General features: G+C 43.5%; 1 protein-coding gene and 1 long non-coding RNA gene across 2 annotated transcripts in view; both read left to right on the top strand.

Moving 5' to 3' along the window:
- The window catches only part of WWTR1 (WW domain containing transcription regulator 1), a 91,386-nt gene that overhangs the window by 10,456 nt on the left and 55,087 nt on the right, over positions 1–25,843 (top strand). The window lies entirely within an intron of this gene.
- Positions 16,103–19,381, top strand: LOC310845189. Its single transcript, XR_014564559.1, has 2 exons — positions 16,103–16,929; positions 17,830–19,381. It is a non-coding gene; the product is annotated as an uncharacterized lncRNA (long non-coding RNA).

Genomic DNA, 25,843 nt, shown 5'->3' with positions numbered 1-25,843 from the left:
ATATTTTTATTAGTTTTTTTAACAAATCGTTTTCCTGCTTGGCAGGGAGTTGGACTCGATGGCCCTTGTGGTCTATGATTCTATGATTCCAACATTCATATAACATAATTTCTTATCTTATACAATATTTTTTACTTCCGTCAGCTCCTCTGGTGATATTGTGCATTTCCTAATTTTTCTATTACTCTTAATTATCATTAACTAATCATTTTCTTCATAGTCTTTTTTGCAATATTTCAAATAATCCTCCTTACAAAACTTCTTGCAATCCTACTAGCGTAATCTGTTCATTACAATTACTTTTCAAATAGTTTGTGTATTTACTCCAGTCTTCTGAGATTCTCTGGTCCCGCAGGTTTCGAATCCTTGCTGTTAATATATCTAGCTCTGCATAGTCTGGCTAGTGGCACCCCCAACAATGGAATACCCCAGAGAGGCTCACCTAGTCAGGGGCGGAGGAAGGGGGGGTGCGTTGGGGGGGGATCCACTCCGGGTGTCACCACTGAGGGGGGTGACAAAATGCTGGGCAGCACTCACCGCAGGGCCTGCAGCGCAACCGAGCCACACATCTCTCCTGGCTCAGGCGCGTGCAGGGTCGGCGTTGTCCCAAACTGTCCGCCCACTGCCTCTCCCTCAGCTGTAGGGCGGCTTAGTGGGAGGAGCCAGGCAGATTCCTCAGAGGTCCCAAGGGCCGGTGGCCCCGCCCCTGGACACACGCCTCCCCAGGCGCCCAATCGGCTTGCTCCGCTGCGGTACCTAGTATTTCTCTCTGGTCTTTGGGGCACCAGTCGAATACCTTTTTCTTCATCCCCGCCTTCTAATTGTATGTTAGGCCACAACAGCCCGAGGTGAATTTAAAGTAGCCTAATCTGATCTGTAAACTGTTTTGCTGCCTCTGTGCAAAGAAAGCCCTTCCCCATTTCCAAGGACTGCATATTGGTTTAATGATCATGCGCTGTGCTTTTAATATTCTTTTGTTTGTAAGATGCCCAGGGGATACTTATTGATGGACAGATATTTACATTTAAACAATGCATGTGTTTAATAACCGACAAAAAATATATTCATAATGTTGCAAGAAGGAACATAATATTACAAGAAGCGGGGAGGCAAATTTTTATTCCCCTTTTGAAATCTTTTTCTGTGGGTCCGTGTAGGAGTTTGTTTTGTCCGTCCCCCCCCAATTTTAACTTCCTGTGACAAGGAAGGGTGTGAAGCAGCGAAATGTCCCGGTTTGCCTCAAGCAGTTTCCAGACATTGCTGCTCCTGTGGTTGGGAGTTGTCCCTCTGTCTGAATCTGCAGGGCAGCTTGGCATAGGAGTCCGTGGCCTGTGGATTTCTGCCACAGCGGCTTCCATGCTTCTGGAAATGTTGGCAGCTGAGTTTTGTGACCGAGTAGCTTGCCTGCTGCTGTGTTGCTCCTGTGAATGTAGAGCTTGGTATGACCGCCGGAACTGCACTAATGCTTGCCAGTATAAAGTCTGGAAATGGCCTTTGGTTGCAGTTCAGAGGCTCGGCCTGTTTGCTTAAATTCTGCCAGTCTCTCTATACAAGAGCTCATGTAGCAGAGGGCTTCAGTCAGTCTGTACTGCAGATCTACAGTGGTACCTCGGGTTAAGTACTTAATTCGTTCCAGAGGTCCGTACTTAACCTGAAACTGTTCTTAACCTGAAGCACCACTTTAGCTAATGGGGCCTCCTGCTGCTGCCGCGCCGCCGGAGCACGATTTGTGTTCTCATCCTGAAGCAAAGTTCTTAACCTGAAGCACTATTTCTGGGTTAGCAGAGTCTGTAACCTGAAGCGTATGTAACCTGAAGCGTATGTAACCCGAGGTACCACTGTACTGGGTTCTTTAGAAGGCCTGTAGAAGAGGAGGTTAAGGGGTGATATGATAGCCATGTTCAAATATATAAAAGGATGTCACATAGAGGAGGGAGAAAGGTTGTTTTCTGCTGCTCCAGAGAAGCGGACACGGAGCAATGGATCCAAACTACAAGAAAGAAGATTCCACCTAAACATTAGGAAGAACTTCCTGACAGTAAGAGCTGTTCGACAGTGAAATTTGCTGCCAAGGAGTGTGGTGGAATCTCCTTCTTTGGAGGTCTTTAAGCAGAGGCTTGACAATCATATGTCAGGAGTGCTCTGATGGTGTTTCCTGCTTGGCAGGGGGTTGGACTCGATGGCCCTTGTGGTCTCTTCCAACTCTATGATTCTATGAGAAGCAAGGCCTAGACTTGGAATTACAGAATGGTAGAGTTGGAAGGGATCTATTATCTAGCCAGCCCTCTGCAATGCAGGAATCACAATCTAAACATTCCTAACAGATGGCCATCCAACCTCTGTTTAAAGACTTCCAAAGAGTGCACCACCTCAAAAGGGAGTCCATTCCACTGTCAGACACACACACATTTTTGCATTGTGTGGAACCAGAATCTCCAATAAGAAAAGCTGATTGCATACTGTAAAGAGGCCTTTGTCCCCCTTTAAAAAAATTACTTCCAAGGTCCTTGAACTTCTTGTTATTGCACCTTAAAGAAAAGTTGACTTTCTGGTACTTTAAAAGTATTTTTTCCCTGAAAAGCTGCTTTTCTGGTAGTCCTGAGTACGTACTCTTCCCATCTTACACTGGCGTTTAAAGGTCATCTTGATATATCTTGCAAACTAGCAGGAGTACATTGCCTTGGTTGCATTCAGGGCTTGTATAAACATGTAGCTTCAGCAGGAGTGGTCAAGAATAATAGAGTAGATGAGGCACTAATTCAGCTTAGCTCGGTTTCCTAAAGGCATGTTTTAACTTGGGGTAGCGGTTGTAATACTGAGGGTGAGCAAACGCACAACTTTTAACAACCTCAACTCATTTCCTTTGCTTTAACTGCAAATCCCAAGGCAAGTCTTTGAAACAGTGTACAGCGTTTCTGTATGTTTACTCACAAGTAAGCCCCATTGCATCCTGTGTAGCTATGCTTGGAGTTGCACTGCACATTTGCTATTGAGTGTCGCCCTAAAGAGGCCATTTTTTGATAAATGTGATTTATTTTTTATTTTTTTAAGCAAAGCACTATTAGCAACCGGGATAGAAAAGCTAGGAGCCAAATGGCTTCTGGGACCTGGGTTGTGGGCGCCAAAACAGAATGCCAGGCCATCACTGGGGGTTGGGGTGGGGTTAGGGTGGTCAGCAACACTTTTTATTCATTATTTTGATAAGCATGAATTAATCCACAATACACATAAGTGACATGTTGTTAATATCACATTTTTAATAGAAATGGTTTATACATATTTAATTTGGTGTTTACAATAAAAATATTGGAACCGTACTTCAGTTTTCAAAACACTTTACTCTTTAATGTTATACCGTTTAACACAGTGTTTCTCAACCTTGGGTCTCCAGATGTACTGTATATTGTCTATCCTTAACGTATACTTCAAGCCTTCAGAGCACATACATTTCAGTGATCCTTGAGTGTCAGCCAGACGCAAAAAAATGGTAAATGGTTATTTTTACTACTACAAAGTAGGCTTCACCTGATCCTGATGAAGACTCCATAAAATGAGATGCTTCTAATTTCTCTCGAGGTTCTTGCTAAATCCAATTGCCAGCGCTTGGACGTGTTGCGATAATACAATGCAGGGCAGCTCCCAGCATCCAATCATACGTGCGAACCTTGGAAAAAGCTGTATATGCAGCAACGTGTTGAGGCAGATATAATCAGGATTTCGTATAGTAAAGCAATTGTGTTTTGTATTTACTTTTCACTTATACTTAAGTAATCATTGATTATGGGTGATTATTAACTTAAGCTGCTTTGTGCCTGGCAACAGATTGAATGGTGGCATTCATGATCGTGGGTAGGAATGTATGGAAGACAGTATGGAAAACAGGGTTGCCATATATCCAGGAATTCCTGGACATGTCCTCTTTTGGGGGTCCTACATACCCATCGGGGGGGGGGTTGTACATTTTAAAGCAAATGTCCTGGATTTGGGGTTAAATAATAATTTTGGTGGGGCGTGGGCAGCTCGGTTCAGGCTCTGGGTCTGGTGTGGGCTCGGCGGTCCTGCGCAGCTACCTGGCAATTGCCCTACAAAAGCTCAACAACTTTTTGGGTCCAGATTTGTACCTTTTGAAATATGTCCACCCTAATGGAAAATAGGGGATGTACATATCCTGAACATAAGAAGATTGAATTCCTTGTGACAAGAGACCATTGCTGGGTTGTAAGATTAGCATTTCTCTATCTGTGTAAACATTGCCTTCTTATTGCACTGCTCAACATGGATGGAAGAGATCAAAAGAATTTCTGCGGACCAAGAATGCCTTATTAATGACCGCAAACTGACTCCTGAGTAATGGCCGCTCATTGTGCACTGCTAATTTTTAAAAGTAGCTCTCCTTTTTCAATTAAACTGTTACCCGCTCTGGAACACAGCCCAGCCACAGCATTAAGGTACCCAGCGAGGAGTGTGGGAGGGAAGGTTTGGGTTAGCTTTCTCCAACCGGTGCCCTACAAATGCTTTGGTTCGTTCTTGGCTTCCTGGTTGTGGTTTGTTTGGGAGAAACAAACGATGGCCCCAGGGTCAGATGTAACGGCAACCCCTCACTGAGCTACTCCATGGTTTGTTTCTGGGCTCAACAATGGGAGGAGCAAAGCACAGACTTGTTGGCTTAGGGACTTCTTGTTACTTTCAGTTGCTGCCAAGGGGTACCTATGTGGAAGAACAGTCAAATCAATTGTGCAAAACAGAACAGTAAGTACATATGAAGATCCCTGCTGCAGCAGACAAAAGGCATGTTAGTCCAGCATCCTGTTCTCAGATGCCTGTGGGAAACCCGCAAGCAAGACTAGAGTTAAAGAGCACCCTCTCCATTTGTGATTCTCAGTAATAGATGACATACAGATGCATGGTACAATCTGACAGTGGAGGTAGAACAAAAGTCATCCTGGATAGTAGCCATTGATAGCTTTATGAATTTGTCTAATCCTCTTTTCTTTCTTTCTTTCTTTCAAAACCAAAGAGAATTACAAGCATCAAATTCAAAATCCATATTCGTTTTCTAACATAAACCTATTGCATAATTTACCTAAATTGAAATATACCTAATTACTCTAAACTTCCCTTTGCTGTATATAAATACAACACAATTGGAAAGTTCATATTATAAATAATATTATAAATTCCCCTATACCCCCCACTTCCCTTCACCCATGCGTGGTCTCCATTTTTACTTTTTCCGTCTTGTTATAATTTAATAATTGTCCAATTAATTCTGTTGTTATTTTCTTGTTTACCCCTGCACGTTTTACACATTATCTATTTGTATTTCAATTCCGGAACCATATTTTTTCATGTATTCCTTCACTCCATCCCTCTCTTTAATTATTCTTTGTTTTGAGTGGCCTCTAATAATTGCCATCAATTTTACCATTTCTCCAAACTCACAGTTTGTTTTGCCATTCTAATAGTGATGGGATTTTCTCCCCCTTCCAATTCCTTGCAATCAATATTCTGGTTGCTGCTGTTACATAGAGGAATACATTTTTCTTGTCTAATCCTCTTTTTAAGCCATCCGAGTTGGTGACCATATTCTACATGGTGAATGAAATGGCATAGAGTTTTGGGGGTGGTGTTTTTTGTTTGTTTGTTTTTGATGGGGTAGGGAAGTATTATATAGTTTTTGGCACCCTGCGGAGGGTTATCTATGAGCCCAGATAAGTAGGAGAGTTTTAATTAGGGTGGCTATTCTAATCCAGCAGAAACTAGGCTGGAAGTGAAGAAACAATTTCTGGAGTTCTGAGAAGGCCCGTTCGAGACTTGCTTGGACTGATGGGTATCTATTTCGGGCCTTGGCTTGAGAGTGTCTGAAAAGAGCATAGCAGGCACTTCTAAGTTGGTGTGTTGTAAACCGATTCTCTCGAGCTGCTGCAGCTGAAACGATAGATCGTATTTATGATGATTTCCAACGGGCTGTTTTAACAATGTCTGTTTTGTATATGAAGAAGGAGGTCTGCCAAGTGTGAGGTTTAAAACGTAATTACAATTTTAGAGTAAAATGAAAGGCAGCTAGGGTGGCGGAGTGAGGAATATGTGTAACAATGCTCAGTTCCATTAAAATACTAGGTCCTCAGGAGAAACATGGAACAGGTAATTTCAGAATCAGTTTTATTCACTTGAGAAATAGACAAGTAAGTGGGCTGACTAGATAATTCAGGTGTTGTTGTTGTTGCTATTTCCTTAAAGAAACATGGCAGTTTTTCAAAAAAAGTTTCAGAAGGCTTTCTTAGCAACCTGCCTGATGTGGTAACAGCAGTTGAAATGAAGTTAGGAAGGCATGGAGTAAAATTAATTAAGTCTTTGTTTGTTTTGCCCAGCATAGCTGGGGCTGATGGGAGTTGTAGTCCAAAACATGAGGAGGGGAACCAGGTTTGCCAAAGGCGGATGTAGACTAGACAGTGTGCAGTTAACGCTGTTACCCAGTTTTCTTCTAACTTCTCTCTAGATCCTGACAGAAGAACTAGCTGTTAGGGCGGACTTGCTTCCTGACAGAAATGTGCTTTTGAATGCAGTTGGAAACCTGTTTATTTCAATAACTCTGGCTGTTCTGCCTTACCCATAATTCCTTCACTTTGATTGCCGAGGTTATTATAGGACAAGAGCGCCTTTGTAGCAGGGTGCATGGAGCACTCTGAGGCCTAGCGTGACTAGCAGATATAAACTGTATGGAAGCAATTAAAGTAGAAGGAAATGTCATACAGGCGGAATTTAAATGTACAGGCTTGTGGCATTGATTCCCTCCCTCCTCGTTTTTATAGAAAGAGATAATGACTATTTTTTTTTTTTAATGTTCCATCCAAACTGATCAAATATTATGCCGTTCTCATAGAATATCCAGTAATATAATTCCCTGGAGCGATTATATTTATCCTGAAATGAATGAAGAATGGCAATAGAAAGAGTAAAAAGAGGGAGGGAAGGATCTTTGAAGAAAGGAAAAGAGGGAAAAGTCCTTCAGCCTAGCAGCTATGGGGAATTCTCACAGAATTCCTTGTTATATTCTTCGAGCCTAGATCAGATCCTGATTCCATCTTTACTTTGCTTTTACATACTGGGGAGGCTGCTTTTAAAGGAGTCAGAGGACTGCATTACCTCATGGGCTTCCTTCCTGGGGTGGCATGCCAGGGGTAGGTGAGCCCCAGAGGCAAAGTGAGGCAGAGCAATACTCTTACCTTTGCACAATGGACTACATTCTAGCCATGCAAAACTCAGAGATGTCTAGGCACCCAGACTCATGCACATCTCTCCATCCTGGCAAGCAAAGTGTGTTATCTCAGTTTGAAGACACGTTTCAGCCAGGCAAAGCTCTCAAAGGGGAGCAGAGCTGAAGAGGAGGCATAGCCTGGAGTTCTACAGAGAGAATAATAGAACTGTAACCTTGTGGTCAACTAATGTGCCTCGCTCCCAAGTCATCTCTTGTTTCTGATTCAAAGCGATTTGTGGTTGCGTTCATTCTTTACCCCCAGTGGATCAGCAAATACCTGTGCCCTCGGATGAAGGAGTTTTGATACTCTAGTTTTAACAGACCTATATTAGAGCATGAACTTGTACAACTGGAATTGGTAAAGGAAGCAACTACCCAGTCTTATTTAAGAAAAACAAATCTGCATGCAATGGCAACCTGAGGCCTCTGAAGAGTTAAGACTGTGTATAATATGCTGTGTGTTGCTTAGTGGAGAGAAAGAGAGAGAGATTATCAGAGTTCCAGGAAGTTGATCCCATATTGAACTCGAGACTTTAATCTCTGGATAAACTTCTCTAGTACTGTACAGTTGTTCCTTGGTTCTCGAACAGAATCCGTTCTGGAAGTATGTTCAACTTCCAAAAATGTTCAAAAACCAAGGCACGGCTTCCGATTGGCTGCAGGACCTTCCTGCACTCAGTCAGAAGCAGCGGAAGCTGCATCGGACATTCGGCTTCCAAAAAGCATTCACAAACCAGAACACTTCAGGGTTTGCGGCGTTCAGGAGCCAAAACATTTGAGTCACCAAGGCGTTTGTGAACCAGTGTATGACTGTACTGCTTTTGCTTTTTGGCCAAAGTATTGACACCAGAAAATTAATTATAATTTCCCACAAGCCCTTCTGTTTGGTTAGAGTTGGGACAGTGATGTTGCATCATGGCTGCACTATTGCAAGATGGCCTCTATCTCCAGCCATGTTTGAGTTAGTGGGTAAAGAGGATGTGAGGGTCTGCAGAAAGGCTAAGAGGGCTTCAAATTAGCCGCAGCTGCTGTAGCCCAGATCTTTCACATGCTGGAAATTGCTGGCTCCTGCAAGTGTTAAAGAGTTTGCATGATTCACCCAAAGGAGGTATCCTAAGTGTGTTTTACTCTGAAATTGACTCCACTGGGCTAAATCGTACTTGCTTTCAATAAGGAGGCAACAGGGTAAGTGGAACCTCAGAAACAATTAGCACTGTGAAGAATAAGATCTTTTGTACAGAAACTCCCACACTAGATTTCTGGTCCTCTTGGCTTGGAAATGTTGACCTTTAACAATATTCTCAGACAACGGTTCACAGTTCAAACCATTCAGCACCAGCTATGCAATGTTGTAAGTTCATTTATTGCTGGTGAGGCCAGCTCTGTCTTCCATTAGAAGTTTTGCGTAAGTAATGCGAGAGCCAAGGCTCTGCAAAAGGAAATCCCAGTAAATATACATTTTACAAATCCTTTGTGTTAGGACAATTTGTAAAAGGCCATCAAACCTCAAGGTTCCCCCACCACTGTTGTACAGGATCAGGCTTGTCTTGACGCAGAGTTGTGGTTTTATGCTGCTATCCTTATTAGTTTACACAATGGGACTTCAATCAATCAATCATTTTATTTGTATGCCACCTTTCCCAAGTTAAAACCATGCTCAAGGTGGCTTACAACTATATTAGAAAAGTAGTCATAAACAAAACATCAGCAAGTATACAACAAAATAGAACAATTTCCACATAATTCATGATACAAAAAAATAACATCAACAACTCCCCCCCCCAACAAACCCCCACTAATCAATACCCCAGTCCAAGATTTTGTTCAACTTTTGTAGTCTCAGCTTTTGTAGTTGGAGTCAGTCAGGGCCCCGCCTTCCCAGGCCAGGTGGAAAAAGATATACAAGGCAGGGAGCAGGTCTTCCAGGACTAACAGATGGACTTACTTCTGAACAGACATGTATTGGACTCTAATGTAAACCTTTTAACCCATAGCTGTCAACGTTTCCCTTTTTTAAGGGAACTTCCCTTATTCCGAATAGGATTCCTCGCAAGAAGAGGGAAAAGTTGACAGCTATGTTTTAACCATATGCATACTCGTTAAGACACTGCTTTATGCTCATGTGAATGATAGGCTTTGAAATAACATACAAAATGTCAACTGTGCCAAATGCAGATCTTTTACTACAGCAGAACACTTCTCAATATGCATTCTTGTTGTGTCTCTTGTTGCTGTTAAAAGTAATATTAAAATGCTTTTTTAAAAAAAGCAGGGGAGGGGAATAGATCCCTGACAGAATCTTGTAGCTTTGCCAACCTTGAAAAACCTGTATGTTATAATGCAGTTTCTGTCTTAAAAACAATGGCTGCCAAACAGAGATAAGCTTTTAACAGTTTTTACTGCCTCTTGTTTAGTTTTGGTAATGTTTGCTACACAATAAATCTACTGGAATGTTCAGTTGGAAAAAAATGAAACATTATCCCTAACAAAAGCAGAAGATTGTATTTGTGATTCCCGATGTTTTCAGGGTGAAGATTCAGAAAGAATCTCTTGCTAATATTTCCCCCCCCCCCCAAAAAAGGTCTGCAAGCAGATCCAATTTAAGCCCCACCCAACATCCACAAACCTTTCTAAGCAATCGTCTTTAAAGCTGTGAGTTTCTATTACTTATCATTGCTTAGCACTTTTCATTAATTTCCCCCCTTGCAAGCCACTGTATGTATTCCTCAGTACTTGTGAGCAGCTTAAAAAAAAATATCTTCAGAATGTTTAGAGTTAAGTCTGAGAGTCTTGGTTTGAAAGCCATTCTGATTTTTTTCCGTCAAGGCCTTCTCAGAGAATTGTAAGCTCAAGGAGCATTGACGTCACCCCAACAAGAGAGTCTGTTGCATCTGAATCAGTAGGAATATTGTGTACAGCAAGATAACTGCCATCTTATACCCTGAGGAGTTGTTCTTTATTGTTCCTTGCCTTAAATTTAAATATGCTGTCAGGATATGTGATAAGTTTAAAGCATCACGTGATAAAGAGAGTTTCTGAAACCTTTACTGGCTTCTCACTTATTCATTAGCAAGACGACTTACCTTTCAAAACAAGTTAAACTGAGAATGTTTTTGGGCCATTTCTTAGATTGGCTCCACCAAGTAAATAAGCACTTACAGAGAGCAAGTCTTAACTGTGTTGCCAGCCCAACGTCACAGTGAAAAATACTGCATTAGCACTGCAACGGCATTATGATAACACTACAGGCAAATATGCCAGAACAAATGTGCAGAGCTGATTAAAAAAAAAAAATGTCAGTAGGGGGCCTTTGTTAGCTCAGTGGTTTAATTCCCCCAGTTGTTGGTGGTTCAAAAAGGCACTGGAAAATAGCAAAAGCATGCAATAAAATATACTGCCTGACAAATTACTTGCGTAGGCTTTAAACTTTCATTTATCATACCTACAATCTTATGAAAGTACTGCTAAAAGCTCTGCTGGAGGATTTCCTGGTACAAAGGAGGATTAATATTAATTATAAAAGGATTGTGTTGTTTTAAAAAACAGGATGAAGTTTTATAGTCCTCTGCGCACAGTCTTATTCTTTTTAATTTATCTTTTTAAATGCATGTGTGTGCCACATTCCATCCTACCCGTATTCTCTTGGCTGTTATCCTCTTTTTAGACAAGCCAGTCTTCTTCAGAAACGTAATTGCAAAAGGGTGGGTTGAGCCGGATGAGAGTTCAAGTCCAAAACATCTGGAGGGCACCAGCTGGAGGAGGCTGGTGTAAATCATGAGTGTGAATGAGGACCGCTTGTTAAGTTTGGAAGACTTGGGCACATTCTTAAGAGGAATTCCCATATACGGGGAGAGTCCTTTAAACGAGGCCCTGTGCATACAGAGTCCACATGTTCCATGGGCCTCTTTTAAAAGACTCACCCTGTATAAAGATCTGTGAAAATGTTGGGTCAGAAAAAAAATCAAGATGTGTATTTAAGGGTGAAGGTATATGTAGGCAACCAGTCTAAAACTGGTTGTAGTAAAACTTTACCTTTCCTAGAAGATTCTGCTCTTTGTGAGAAATTATTTGCAAGGTATCTCAGCCTAGCCCCTTTAAATATGCTGCAACAAACTAGGGAACAATTGGCTTTAACTGTGGGGGAATGGATGCTCAGCAGTTGCTCCTGCAACTCAAGTAACAAGGCCTTAGAAAAGAAGACCTGAAGGTCAAGAGATCTATTTAAGGCACCTGAATTGAATAACTTTAAAGCTTGCCTCACGGAACATGTGTGACGCTGACCTGCAACACTTGCTTAGCAAAGCAGCAGTTGTGTTTCCTTCCCGCGTGCTGAAAATGTATTGGGAAGAAAGATTCCCAGTGTGTAAATAATGACTTAATAGCTCTCCTATTCAGGACGAGGGGAAATTAAAGAAGGCACAAGAGATTTGCAGTCCACATGAAGCCGAGGTATGGCTGAGTCCTGAGATATCATAGAAGTGGACCTTGTTGATAAGGCAGGAGAGCTGAAAATAATGCCAATATATTTCACATTTGGCAACCAATATGCCGCATGGGTTTCAGATAGTGCATGGGTAGACAAGTCTAAATAGTCCGGGACACAAATTTTCATGGCCCTCTAGTGACTATAGTGGCTCATTTATCAGACGTAATGTGTTTAGTGTTAACACTGGAAGTGTATACTCAATTCTGAATAAATTAAGCCTCCTTGAGCAAAATATACACCAGGAGGCTTAGTTTGGTCAGAATCGAGTGCACACTTCCAGAGTTAACACTAAATACATTACTTCTGGTATTTGAGCCACCATTGTTGCAAGAGGGCTGTGAATTTTTTTGCCCTGGGGTTTTTAGACTCATCTAGCCTAGGACTTGCCGATCAGAAGGTTGGCAGTTCGAATCCCCACGACGGGGTGAGCTCCCATTGTTCAGTCCCTGTTCCTGCCAACCTAGCAGTTCAAAAGCACGTCAAGTGCAAGTAGATAAATAGGTACCACTCCGGTGGGAAGGTAAACGGCGTTTCCGTGCACTGCTCTGGTTCGCCAGAAGTGGCTTAGTCATGCTGACCACATGACACGGAAGCTGTACGCCAGCTCCCTTGGCCAATAAAGCGAGATGAGCGCCGCAACCCCAAAGTCGGTCATGACTGGACCTAATGGTCAGGGGTCCCTTTACCTTTACCCATGTACTATCTGTAACCAAAGCATGCATCGGTTGCCAGATGGAAGCCACAAGATGCGTATGGTAGCCTATTGAGTCCTGCAGTGCTCTTCCTGGGAACTGGGGATCGACTGGTTAAAATGTGCATGTAAACGAGATGCTGCATTATGTATAAGGTTTCTGTTTGCCAGGTTCCCTGTAATCATCATAGCACTGTGGAGGAATGGTGAAGAGAGGTGCTGGATTCGTGCCAACAGCATGTTGAAACAGAAGTCCAGGAATGTGGAGAGTTTAATGGCAGGCCACTAGCTCTTAGCGCATTATAATCTGTGAGTGCCCCTGCAAATTTGGATGCTGTGTGTGTGTGTGTGTCGTGTGGTCGGGGAAGGAGAGGAGATCTTAAAAATTCTTCTGATTTCACACGGAACCCCAATGAACAAAGACCAGGTTGCTGTTGTGATAGCAAATCCCCTTGAGTGACGGATTCGACTGATCTCAAGATAAATTGTCCACATAATTATAAAACCCTAAAGTACGTTTGAACTGAAACTTGTTGGAAAGCTTTCCCCTTGCCCCATTTCATAACCATTACCAAAGTGTTCTGCAAATCTTGTGTCGGCAACGTGCAGGGAATACGAGAGGGAACGCTTGAGTCATAACATGAAGTCTAGATTAAGTGTTTGATAGGCGAAGCTGCGCTGTGTACAGCAAACAAGACGTTTCTCCAACAGTTTTGCTGTGCATTTCAAGCTGGAGTGCGTTCAGAGACCAAGAGTCTCATTTCAAATAATGGAGGCAAGGAGGGAGGAGAGACGTCAGCCATATAATACCTTAATAGTTAACATGTGGAATTCAAAAAACAATGGATTTTCAATAGGGTAGCCGCTTTTGCATTGCCAAGCAAGAGAACAAAAGAGGGCACAGATTTGCATAAAACGTGTGTGTGCTAAATCTAAAATGTGCAGGCGAAACATTAGTAGGATTTAATTAGAAAGATGATGCATCTCACCACCATGATGTGGAATACTGTGTATTAGTAGGCAACGTGCTGCTCTGTCTACTGTGCTCGATAGGCAAGGCCTTTGCCTCTTTCTTTTATGCATATGTTTAAACATTAGGCAGTCCTTCACACAGAGGACTGTCCTCTGTAAAGCAGGACACATGGCCACTCGTAATTTTAAAAAGCATTTTTATGCACTTCTGTGCTTCATAATGATTATTTATTTGTTGAATTGGTTTGTTGAATTTATTCTCTGCCCTTCTCCCCTAAAACAAAGCAAAACATTCTGAAACAGTGAAGAACATTCCAAAAGCAGTTTCAGTGGAAAACATTACTCCATGCAATGATAACAGGGTTGCCAGAAGCAGTCCTACAGCAATGTTTCCAGTGCAAGATAATGAGGCACACTTCTCTTAAGCAGAATCTGGTGGTGCTCCTCAGCTGATGGAAAGTGCTGTGATCTCTAGTGGAAGCTTCTGTCAGTGAAATGGGGAGAGAATTTTGTCTGACTCTCTCTGCCCCTCCTCCCCCTCCTCCAATTATGCTGAAAGGGGTTGGAGGACCTTTTGAAAACAGCATGGAGGGTGGTTTGGGTGGGGAAAGGGGGAATTGATGAAAATTGTCTCCTTTTCTTTCCCAAATGGAAGCCTCTGCTACATCCAAAAGTCTTCTCACTGTGGAGGGGACACCATTGGATAGAACCCAAGGATTTGTGCATATCTAACATATGAGTGAGAAAGCTAGAGAGTTCCAGAAAAACATCTACTACTGCTTCATTGACTACGCAAAAGCCTTTGACTGTGTCCACCACAGCAAACTATGGCAAGTTCTTAAAGAAATGGGAGTGCCTGATCACCTCATCTGTCTCCTGAGAAAACTCTATGTGGGACAAGAAGCTATAGTTAGAACTGGATATGGAACAACTGATTGGTTCAAAATTGGGAAAGGAGTACGACAAGGCTGTATATTGTCTCCCTCCTTATTTAACTTACCGGTATATGCAGAATTCATCATGCGAAAGGCTGGACTGGATGAATCCCAAGCTGGAATTAAGATTGCCAGAAGAAATATCAACAACCTCAGATATGCAGATGACACAACATTGATGGCAGAGAGGATGAATTAAAGAACCTCTTAATGAGGGTGAAAGAGGAGAAGCTCAGCATCAAAAAACTAAGATCATGGCCACTGGTCCCATCACCTCCTGGCAAATAGATGGGGAAGAAATGGAGGCAGTGAGAGATTTTACTTTCTTGGGCTCCATGATCACTGCAGATGGTAGCAGCAGTCATGAAATTAAAATACACCTGCTTCTTGGGAGAAAAGCAATGACAAACCTAGACAGCATCTTAAAAAACAGAGACATCACCTTGCCAACAAAGGTCCATATAGTTAAAGCTATGGTTTTCCCAGTAGTGATGTATGGAAGTGAGAGGTGGACCATAAAGAAGGCTGATCGCCGAAGAATTGATGCTTTTGAATTATGGTGCTGGAGGAGACTCTTGAGAGTCCCACGGACTGCACGAAGATCAAACCTATCCATTCTTAAGGAAATCAGCCCTGAGTGGTAGGACAGATCCTGAAGCTGAGGCTCCAATACTTTGGCCACCTCATGAGAAGAGAAGACTCCCTGGAAACGACCCTGAAGAGAAGGAGAAGGGGACAAGGAGAACGGGACGACAGAAGACAAGATGGTTGGACAGTGTTCTCGAAGCTACCAACATGATTTTGACCAAACTGCGGGAGACTGTGGAAGACGGGAGTGCCTGGCGTGCTCTGGTACATGGGGTCACGAAGAGTCAGACACAACTAAACGACTAAACAACAATAACAACATATGAGCGCACTTAACGTATAATAGCTGCCCAACCACCACACACCACAGTGGCTGGTTTTCCAAAGGGTGCAGGTGATCTCTTGCGAGTTCCCTGCTCCTTTCTTAGCCAGTGTTCTTGTACAAGTTTGGCCTCTGCTGTATTGATGGAACAAACTCGGTGGAAGCTTCTGTAGCGAAGGCACCGCAAAAAGAATACGTGGTTTAAAATAAAAATGCACGGAATGCCTACAAGGTTGCCATTTTTATCCTTTTGAATAACATGCACGCAGATCAGTGTGTTCTGCATATATATGGGCAGTTCTAGCAAAGGCAAAAGCGGCCAATTTAAGTGGATGTCTTGCCCACTGAGGATGTTGTCTCATATACATTTCCTCTTTGTATCAGGATGGCTGCTATTATAACAATATTGTTATCGGGCTTCTCTCTCTTTATCTCCGCGAAACACAGATGTCTGGTTCATTTTCCTAGGAAAAACAGGATGCTGTAAAGCACCCCAAGTGACAATGGCTGTTACTGACAGTAATATTTCTAAAAGTACCAAACAATGAGGGAATGAAAGTAGCCTAATCATAATATGCAGTGAGGCAGTGGCCTCCTTTTTCTTCATGTGTTTTCTGAACACTTGTTATTATTAAAATTTATTAGTTGCCCTTCTCACCTAAGGCAGGGGTCAGCAAACTGGTCCATTGTCCCTCAGACCTTGTGGGGGCCCAGACTATATTTTTTTTGGGGGGAATGAATGCTTATGCCCCACAAATAACCCAGAGATGCATATTAAACAAAAGGACACATTCTACTCATGTAAAAGCACCAGGCAGACCCCACAAATAACCCAGAGATGCATTTTAAATAAAAGGACACATTTTACTCATGTAAAAACATGCTGATTCCCGGACTGTCCGTGGGCCGGATTTAGAAGGTGATTCAGCCAGATCCGGCCCCCGGGCCTTAGTTTGCCTACCTATGCACTAAGGCCTCAGAGCAGGTTACAACAATTAAAACACAACTTGGATATTAAAACACATCAATAGAACAACTTAAAATGCAAATATTTATCCTCGGTGCAGTTCTCCGGTTTTGTTCCGCTTTAAAATGTATTGCACAAAGGCAATAAGAACTAGCATCAAATGGGTGAAAATGAAATATACTTGTGGTTCCTGATGCAGTTCTGTCTTTGAAATGTGGCTGATCTTGGCTTGGCCACAGCTAAGAAGGGAGGCCTGTTTTGCCTGCCTTGGAACAAGTTTTCTGCTCTACAATTGGCTAAGCTGTGTCGATAGTATGGTTTGCCCATGAATATTCTGAAGGGACAGCCGTATGGACGGAATGTTGACAGACAATGCAGGTTCTGTGAGGGAAGGGGAAAGGTCTGTTTGGCTGGAGATGGATGGTATGTAACTAAATTTTACTCAGAGCAGACCCACTGAAATTAATGGACCTAACTTAGGTGTGCCTGTGAATTTTAATGGATCTACTCTTGAGTAAAACTTAATTGAATGCCACCCAGAGTTTCTGGGAAAGAATGGCTGTAAGCTACTGACAAGAATTGGAAGCAGGCAGAGATGTTGACGCGGATGAGGGCTGAGGGTTGAGGAAACAGGGAGGGCTAAAGTGCTGGGCAAAACCAACAATAGTCTTGACTAGCACTGGCCCAGTGGGAATAGAGAAGTAAAGCAGGTATAAAGTGGGCACAGGATATTGGGCATAATATTATGTTTGAGGATTGGGAAAGGTTGTGGACCACGGGGATGAACTTCACGGCATGTAATGCTCTGAAGGAAAATGTAATGAAAATGATATATAGGTGGTACATGACCCCAGTTAAACTTGCCAAAATATGCCATGTGCCAGACAATAAATGTTGGAAATGTAAGGAAAATGAAGGAACATTCTTTCACCTCTGGTGGACCTGTCCCAGGGTGAAGGTCTTCTGGGAAATGATATATAATGAGCTGAAAAAGGTATTTAAGTATACCTTCCTTAAGAAACCAGAGGCCTTCCTCTTGGGCATTGTCGGCCAGATGGTGCCAAAGAAGGATCGAACATTCTTTTTGTACGCAACAGCAGCAGCAAGGATACTTATCGCTAAGAAGTGGAAAACTCAAGATCTACCCACGCTGGAAGAATGGCAGATGCAGCTGATGGACTATATGCAACTGGCTGAGATGACTGGCAGAATTCGAGACCTGGGAGAAGAGAGGGTTGAAGAAGATTGGAGGAAATTTAAGACTTATTTACAAAAATATTGTGATTTGGTGGAAAGTTAAGTAGGATGTTTGATCATAAATAATTGGCCACCACAAAATCGGATTGGAATGGGATGTAAAGTGAGATTAAGAGAAATAAATTTGCAGAGGACTATATTTAAATAAGCGGTTATAAAATTTGCAAACTAGATGATAAATTGCATGGAAAAAATTTATGATGATGAAAATGGCAGCGGGAGATGTGAGGAAGTCCAAAGAAGTTATGAAACTCTGTTGAGATAAAAGCAAGGTTATTTATTGTCTTTGTACTCTATTCTGTAAAAACCCCTAATAAAAATTTTATTAAAAAAAAAAAAGAGAAGTAAAGCAGGCAGAGGGCCGATATAAAGACAAACAGAGGAAACAAAGAACTGAGGAAAGCAAGGGCTAATGGAAAACAGGAGCTGTGGGAAAGCCCCTCACAGAGCTAGAGGCAGGAAGTGTCATGTGCTTTGAGTGTAGAGCAGGTGAGACAGGTAAGGCAAGGCTAAGGGACAGAAGGTCAGGGAGGTCCTACCTGAAGGAATGACGTTGAAGATCCATTGAGCTAACAAGCCATATTCTAAGTTGCACCTATCTAGAGCAGGAGTCGGGGAAACTTCAGGCTTGTGAGGTCTACTTTGTTTCACAGCTAGCACCTGGTAGAAAAGGCTTACCTTAGAATAAAAGGATTGTAAGTCCAGGAATTAGACTTTTTGAGTGCCATGAGTTCACAGTTCCTCCACACACAAAAACACTCTCCTGGTTATTCCCCTGAGCTTTCTTAATTTTGGCAAGGAGGGTTATTTAGCTGCCACCATTGTTCAAAGTGAGGAAAGCCTTGCTGATCTACTGCAAACCACCTGGAGATATGCCAGCAGATCCAGACCTACCTACTGCCCACCCTTTAGTGAGAATACCCAGGGACATCCATCAGATGTTGTTGTTGGCTCTAAGTAATGGCATTGCAAATTGTTTAACCAGTTGGTTTCTGCCACTGAATCTAAAATTTGAAGCCACCTTTTTAAGGTTTGTCGGATTTGCTCAGGAATTGAAATGCCATTCTGTAGCTCTGGATGCTTTGTGTGTATTTGTGTGTTGTTGAATAAACATCAATGCACACAAAGTGTTTCCTTACTGTGGTGCAAAGACATGTGTCTTTGCCAAAGTCTTATTGGTGTTTCAGACTAGGCAGTCTCAAATCAGTTGTGTGCTTGGTTTTGCACAGCTGTGTATCGATGTGCTTCTCCACAGGTGCTCTCAATATGAGTAATGTTATACATTTTGGTCTCAAATAGTCTCATGCACACACACACAATCTACACCCTCACAAAGGTTGTATCCAATGAAACGGTCTCATTCACACAGCAGTGTTTCCCCTCCCTCTCCTCTCCTCACGCTGCCCGCCCCATCTGCTCCAGAAAGTTTGGGTTAAACCGAGAAAATATTTTGGGGGTGAGCACGCAGGGAGAGAAGACAGAGAGGGACACCCATTGTGCAAGCAGAAGTCCTTGAACTTCTAGGATGCCTTCATTTTATATACAACCCACGAATGCCCTCCTTTGGAGGCAAGTCCCTGTCATGAACTGGCTGGATGCAGAGGAGTGGTGGTGGTGGGGTACCAATTGGGGAACCCCCAGGGGAAGAAGGCTCAGAGCCAGGGAATTGGTGGTGGGACCATAATGAGAAGGAGAAGAGGGAGAAGACTGGCAGGAGGAGCTGTCAGAAGCTGAAGAGGCAACAGGATTTAGTGAGCAGGAAGAGGCTGTGGCAGAGGGCTGTCCAGACGCAGAGGCAGGAGAGGAGGCAGGCCAGGAGGCAGGCTGCTGAAGAAGCCAGGAAATTTCTCGCTCCTGCTGCGACCAGCTGTCCTCTCCCCTGGTCTCCCGGAACACACACAGAAATGAAGAAGGTGAAGCAAAGGGAGATAAGATACAGCACATTAGGCTGCCAGGGAAGGAGAGCAGTGGAAGACAGGGACCTTAGTCCTTGAAACTGTCTCATGGGGGCAAGACCTACTGGGAAGAGTTGCTGTGATCACTAGGGTTTCTTTGAATAAAGAGTTCACTTCACTGACACTGGGTGTTTTATTGCTGACCTGCTCCTGACTTTGACTGCTGACAGCCTCCCTGCACTTGGTGGGATTCCTTCTGGAAAATACAGATAGGATAAGTCTGCACATGGAAAAGACTCTTCTAACAAAGATGTTGCGTTCTCCTGCTTCAAACTGCTTGTTGTCGGAAATGTGAAGAAACTCTCTTTATCCATTTAGTTTTTGGGAGTTTGCACATCTCTAGCTAGCATTTGAACTGAGGGCAGATTTACTGGTTTCAGCAAACATTCTTTCAGTGCAATGCAAGGTGGTGTGGTGTAATTTGAGTGGCAGCATCAGGAGCAGCTGCCCTGGACGCAAACAAACACAAGTCGCCTTTAAGGTGATACTGGGGAAGAAGGAGGAAATCTGGGAAATCTGAAGCTTTCTCATTTAAATAAAGTTTTTAATGTTCTTTTTTAGATGTGGTGTACAGTATAGACAGTTGCCATGCTGATTCCAGAGAATAAGACTACTGAATATAAAAGATTGGGTGAAATTCTTGAATCATCCTAGAATTGTAAAGTTCATTGTAGAATCATGAGAGTTTGCAAACCCCTGATGATTCTTTGCTGGTTTGTGCTTAAAGCACTAAATATTTTGCAATTGGGCAACTATTGGTCCGATGTCAAAGCACTTTCACACCCAGTTGTGGCAGGGAAACACCATTATTGCCTCAGTGCATCCTTCAGTCGTAATACTTACTGTATTAAGAAGATTGCACAAGCCACTTAATTGCAGGCAGCGGTAGCCAATGCTACTGCTCCGTTAGCCCAAAGATTTATGCTTTGGCTACAGAAATTCCCTCTCCTCCCTTTGTGCACACCCTGTGCCCTCCCTGTATATGCTGTGGAGGGTTGGGGGGAAACCCAGAACAGATTTAGTGGGGTGCACAGAGGGAGGGGAGCAGTTCCATGGCATATGTGGAGCAATATAAAACAATTATTGACGCACAAATAAAATCAGCTGTGTTTAAAAACAGAGCATGCATCACTGGTTTACATGTTTATGGGCCTGCTAAAACGAAACGATTTTTAGGCTCCTGGAACAGTACCACAAGGGTGCCTCCCTAATGTTAATAGACAGGGAGTTCCAAAGCACACGGAAAGCTTGATGTCTCACAGATGTGGAGCGAACGTCATCGGGTGTTTGCAAGAGTGCAAGCTCCGCGTGTTGAAACGGTCAGATTGGCCCATATTGGGCAAAGTGACCCTGCACATCAACTGGCTCCAATGTGTTAAGGGATTTAAGTGCCAACAAGAAACCTTCGACTTGGCCTGATGGGAAAATGACAGCCAGTACAGATCTTTGTGCAGAGGTCTGATATGCTGTTTGCAGTTGAACTGCAGCTTCCAGACCCAACTGCAAAGGAGCTATAAAAAAAGACACACGAACTGATGGAAGAATGCTTTCGTTGCTATATTTTTAAAATTTCATTTCTTGCCGGCAAATGCTGGCAATTTTACCTGGAAGACACATGGCCACACACGTTTTCCTGCTGGTGTGCAAGCTTTATGTATGCAAGAAGATCTTGATGTGGCCACTTTTCCAAGCAAATGATTGCCAGGGTGCATTTCCAGGTGGGACAGTGGCAAGGCAAGGTCCTCTGTGCCTGCGTGAGATTGGGTTGACTCACAAGGAAGGCTGGAGCTGATGGTACTTGTAGTTCAAAAGTACTTAGACAGCACCAAGTTGGGCAAGGCTGTTCTAAGTGAACAAAACAGGATACAGGAAATAATGTTCCAACTTAAACTGAATCTTTGGAAAGTCCAGTTCCTAAGGATCAGTGGAGTACATGTGCAACAAGACATGGGCAGTAATTAACTATACCTACTTGAAAGCGCAAATATTTGGGTGGTTGTTGCCATGGGTTATTGAAACTGTTTAAAATAGCATGTGAACAAGTCTCTGTATTTCAAAAAATGCCTTAAATATGTCCAAATCTGCAGCTGTGGACTGTGTGTGTGTGTGTGTGTGTGTGTGTGTGTGTGTGAGAGAGAGAGAGAGAGAGAGAGAGAGAGAGATGTTATATATAGATATTTTATCTCTTAACATACGCATAAAATGCCAGTTATTGTTCCACACCCCTGACAAAGTAAACCAGAAAAACTGCATAATATAATGCTGCCTGTGTGGAATATGTTTTAAATAAAAGTTCACTTCTGACTTCATCTGTACTGTAGGTCATGGCCTCCAGGGCACAGAAATGATATAGATTGAAGGTCATGGCACTCTAACAGCTTGAAAAAGAGAGACTTTATATTCTTAACCCTGCTTGGCAAAGGCAAATTGCCCTTCCTTTAAACAAACAAACAAAACCAATAGCAGAATGGCTTGTAGAATGGCTGCTCTGTGCTGCTCTGTTAGAAATTATTATTAAAAGCAATTTATAACCTGATGTTCATTTATATGGATACCAGGGCGGAGGTATTACATTTATTATTTAGTATTGACATAATGCTGATGAGCAGAGGTGAGCCGAGGCAAAAGTAGGTGGGGACAACTCAGAGGTTTCCTCACATGCACCCTCAAAACGGCCTCTCCAGCCAAGAAAGCAAGGGGTTCTATTGCAGTTAGGCACATTTCAGCCAGGCGAAAGCTCTTAAGGAGGGCATGGAGTAAGTTTGGTTGGGGGTGGGGGGAAAGGTGCAGACTGAGGTGTAGTCTAGGGAGAGACCCATGGGTCACAAAGGCCTGGAGGGCTAACTTTGGCCCTCAGGCACGAACTCCTCCATCCCTCCTTTAGAGCATTCGCAGAACTTCACATACATTATTATCTCAGCAATCTGTATATAACCAGGTCAGTGTGACTATAGATTGGAGGAGGTGAGATGGGATGGGAAAGAGAGAGAAAGACTGACCTCCAAACGACAGAGGTGAGATTTAAACCAGGTCAGTCTTTTGGATCCTGCCCTCAATTAACATGGCATATAGCTGGCATTTTAAAGAAAAAATTGAGAAAAGCAAGAACTTCTTTTTGAGTTCTGCCATCAGGATGCACAAGCAGTCAAAGCTCCCCCCAACCGATGCATCATTTCAATGGAACGGACTGTTGTGTTTTCCTTTTCCACCAAGTGTTTGCTTTCATTTTGAAAAACTGAAATGAATTCACTGTTACCTAGGCTGTGTACACGTCCGCTATAACCTTTAAAGCACATTCTGTCCTGCAAAGAATTCTGGGCATTCTAATGTTGCCCCTCAGAGTTCCCAGTAACCCTTAACAAACTATAGTACCCAGAATTCTTTAAGGGAAGGAGTGTGCTCCAAGTGTGTGAGAGAGGTGAGGAGGAGAGTGTACACAACCCCAGTGTGACTTACTGGCTTCCATATTGCATATGTCCATGTTCTGTTGGGTTTTTTTTTGGGGGGGGGGTACCCTTCATGGTGCTGCTTTCCAACTCTGGTCATGGAAAATATAAAACAATATACAAAGCACTTTCCCCCCTCCACTGAGAAACTGCAGTCTGTGGCCCCACCCACAGGCCTGTAACCTGCCACGCTGCTCTTCAGAAGATTGTTCCCATCTTCCTTCATAGCATGACATTTTGAAACTTCTCAAGCTTAGATTTTCTGGTGGTACCTCTGTACAACCATTAAAATTTAGTTCGGGGTGGGGACTGGGCAGATTTCAGGCTTGTGGGGTCCCTTAGGTTGTTAACTACAACTCCCATCATCCCTAGCTGGCGGGAACAGTGGTCAGGGGTGATGGGACTTGTAGTCCATAAAACAGCTGGAGACCCAGGTTTAGTTTTGTAGTCCATAAAACAGCTGGAGACCCAGGCTTAGGAAACCCTGCCTTATAAGAATACAGTGGTACCTCAGGTTAAGAACTTAATTCGTTCTGGAGGTCTGTTCTTAACCTGAAACAGTTCTTAACCTGAAGCACCACTTTAGCTAATGGGGCCTCCTGCTGCCGCTGCATGATTTCTGCTCTCATCCTGAAGCAAAGTTCTTAACCCAATATAATATTTCTGGGTTTGCAAAGTCTGTAACCTGAAGCATATGTAACCTGAGGTACCACTGTAAAAGACGGCTTTGCTTTAGAACAAGGGTGGTAGTCGTAGAGAGACTGGTGGGGGATTCACCAACCCTTCTTTTAGAAGGAGGCAGTTTAGGGCTGGGTCTCCACCGCAGTGTCAAAGCTGGCAAGAGCCTCCTTGTCTCTTTGGTACAAGCCTTGCTTCAGCTCCTTCTCCTCACGCTTTAATTAGGTAAGGCTCCATGTTGGCACAGACCCATCGCCCTCCTTCATCTGAGGTCAGCTAGCAGCCAGCAGACACTCTCTTTATTTTGGAAAGGCTTCATTTGGGCAAAGGCTTGGTCGTTTAACCAGAGCCTGCCTTTCATCTGTTTTCGATGGCAAGAGACCATATTTCCCAGCCGTTTGCAAACAGTGACTGTCTGGCAGGATTTCCTGGATACACAGTAGTTTTTGAGATTGTGAAAGGCTAACATTCTGAACTTTGCAGATTAGTCTAGCTATTTGTACTCCCTCTTCTCTCTCCCCCCCAACCCCACCCCACATGGGAATCAATCAGTTTATCGCCAGGGAAGGCAGATGTGTAATGCAAGGAAAAGCCATGGGCTACTTTGTACCCTGGTTTGCTAGCTGCCATCACAGCTTCTTCCATGGGGAACTAGACCAATTACCCCTTGCAAAAACTGACTCCCTGGGCTGCTTCTGCCAACTCATCCACCTCCTTGGCAACTGCAACTCTCAGCCAGGTCCTCTCACTTTGCCAGCTTGCAGGGTAGACTTTGGAGCCAACCCCATCTCTGTTTCCATTTCCCAGGCTGAGCAGTTCCAGCTTCTCCATTCCCAACCTGGATGTGCCAGGTGTGCATTTCCTTTACCTGCCGGTACATAGTCCCCTAGTCTGACTCTCGAGACGCTCCCTATACCATGCCAGTCCCACACCCTGTCCCCAGGCTATGCCCTTCTTCATAGGCTCTGTTTCACAGCCTCCTTTTGTTGCTGTTGTTTGGTCATTTAGTCGTGTCCGACTCTTTGTGACCCCATGGACCAGAGCACGCCAGGCACTCCTGTCTTCCACTGCCTCCTGCAGTTTGGTCAAACTCATGTTGGTGGCTTCGAGAACACTGTCCAACCATCTCGTCCTCTGTCGTCCCCTTCTCCTTGTGCCCTCCATCTTTCCCACCATCAGGGTCTTTTCCAGGGAATCTTCTCTTCTCGTGAGGTGGCCAAAGTATTGGAGTCTCAGCTTCAGGATCTGTCCTTCCAGTGAGCACTCAGGGCTGATTTCCTTAAGAATGGATAGGTTTGATCTTCTTGCAGTCCATGGGACTCTCAAGAGTCTCCTCCAGCACCAAAATTCAAAGGCATCAATTCTTCGGCGATCAGCTTTCTTTATGGTCCAGCTCTCACTTCCATACATCACGACTGGGAAAACCATAGCTTTTACTATACGGACCTTTGTTGGCAAGATGATGTCTCTGCTTTTTAAGATGCTGTCTAGGTTTGTCATTGCTTTTCTCACAGCCTCCTTGGGCTCTGATAATACCTTTTGCTTGCCCTGATGGAAGACAGAGAGCGTAAACTGTTCAAAGCCAAAAAAAACTACTTCAGTTTCTCCATCTGCTTTTGCCTCTGCCCAGACCCTCTGGCATGTGACCTTGCTCAGAAGGGAATGTGGATCTCAGACGGGGAAAATGGTTTCCCACCCTTGCCATGGATCAATGACTCTTCATAGAAAAGAGGCTCCCCACTCTCAGTTTAAATACCGCTGTGCAAATTGCTAAAGGTCAACATGTTGCAAAATATATACAGTGGTACCTCGGGTTAAGTACTTAATTCGTTCCGGAGGTCCGTTCTTAACCTGAAACTGTTCTTAACCTGAAGCACCACTTTAGCTAATGGGGCCTCCTGCTGCTGCTGCGCCGCCGGAGCCCGATTTCTGTTCTCATCCTAAAGCAAAGTTCTTAACCTGAAGCACTATTTCTGGGTTAGCAGAGTCTGTAACCTGAAGTGTATGTAACCTGAAGTTTATATAGCCCGAGGTACCACTGTATTTTGTCGGGGAAGGAGGCACACTTTGCAGCTCAGTTTTTTTAAAATGCCTAACTCTCTTGCTGACACCACTGTTAGAGCTCATGAAAAATGCTTTTCTAGTTCAGAGGAATCCAGAGTAGAAGTGCGGTCTCTCGCCTTCTCCTTGCCCCACATTTTCTCAGTTAATTATCCTGAAATCTGGAGCTGCATGAGGAGGACTTGCTGGCAAAAGCGGAGCTCTGGTTAGTACCAAGACCTGTTTTG

Source organism: Podarcis gaigeae, assembly GCF_964106915.1.
Source record: "Podarcis gaigeae genome assembly, chromosome: 5".
Taxonomy (NCBI): Eukaryota; Metazoa; Chordata; class Lepidosauria; order Squamata; family Lacertidae; genus Podarcis; species Podarcis gaigeae.
The sequence above is the reverse complement of the archived record's forward strand: the minus strand, read 5'-3'. Positions and strand labels throughout refer to the sequence as shown.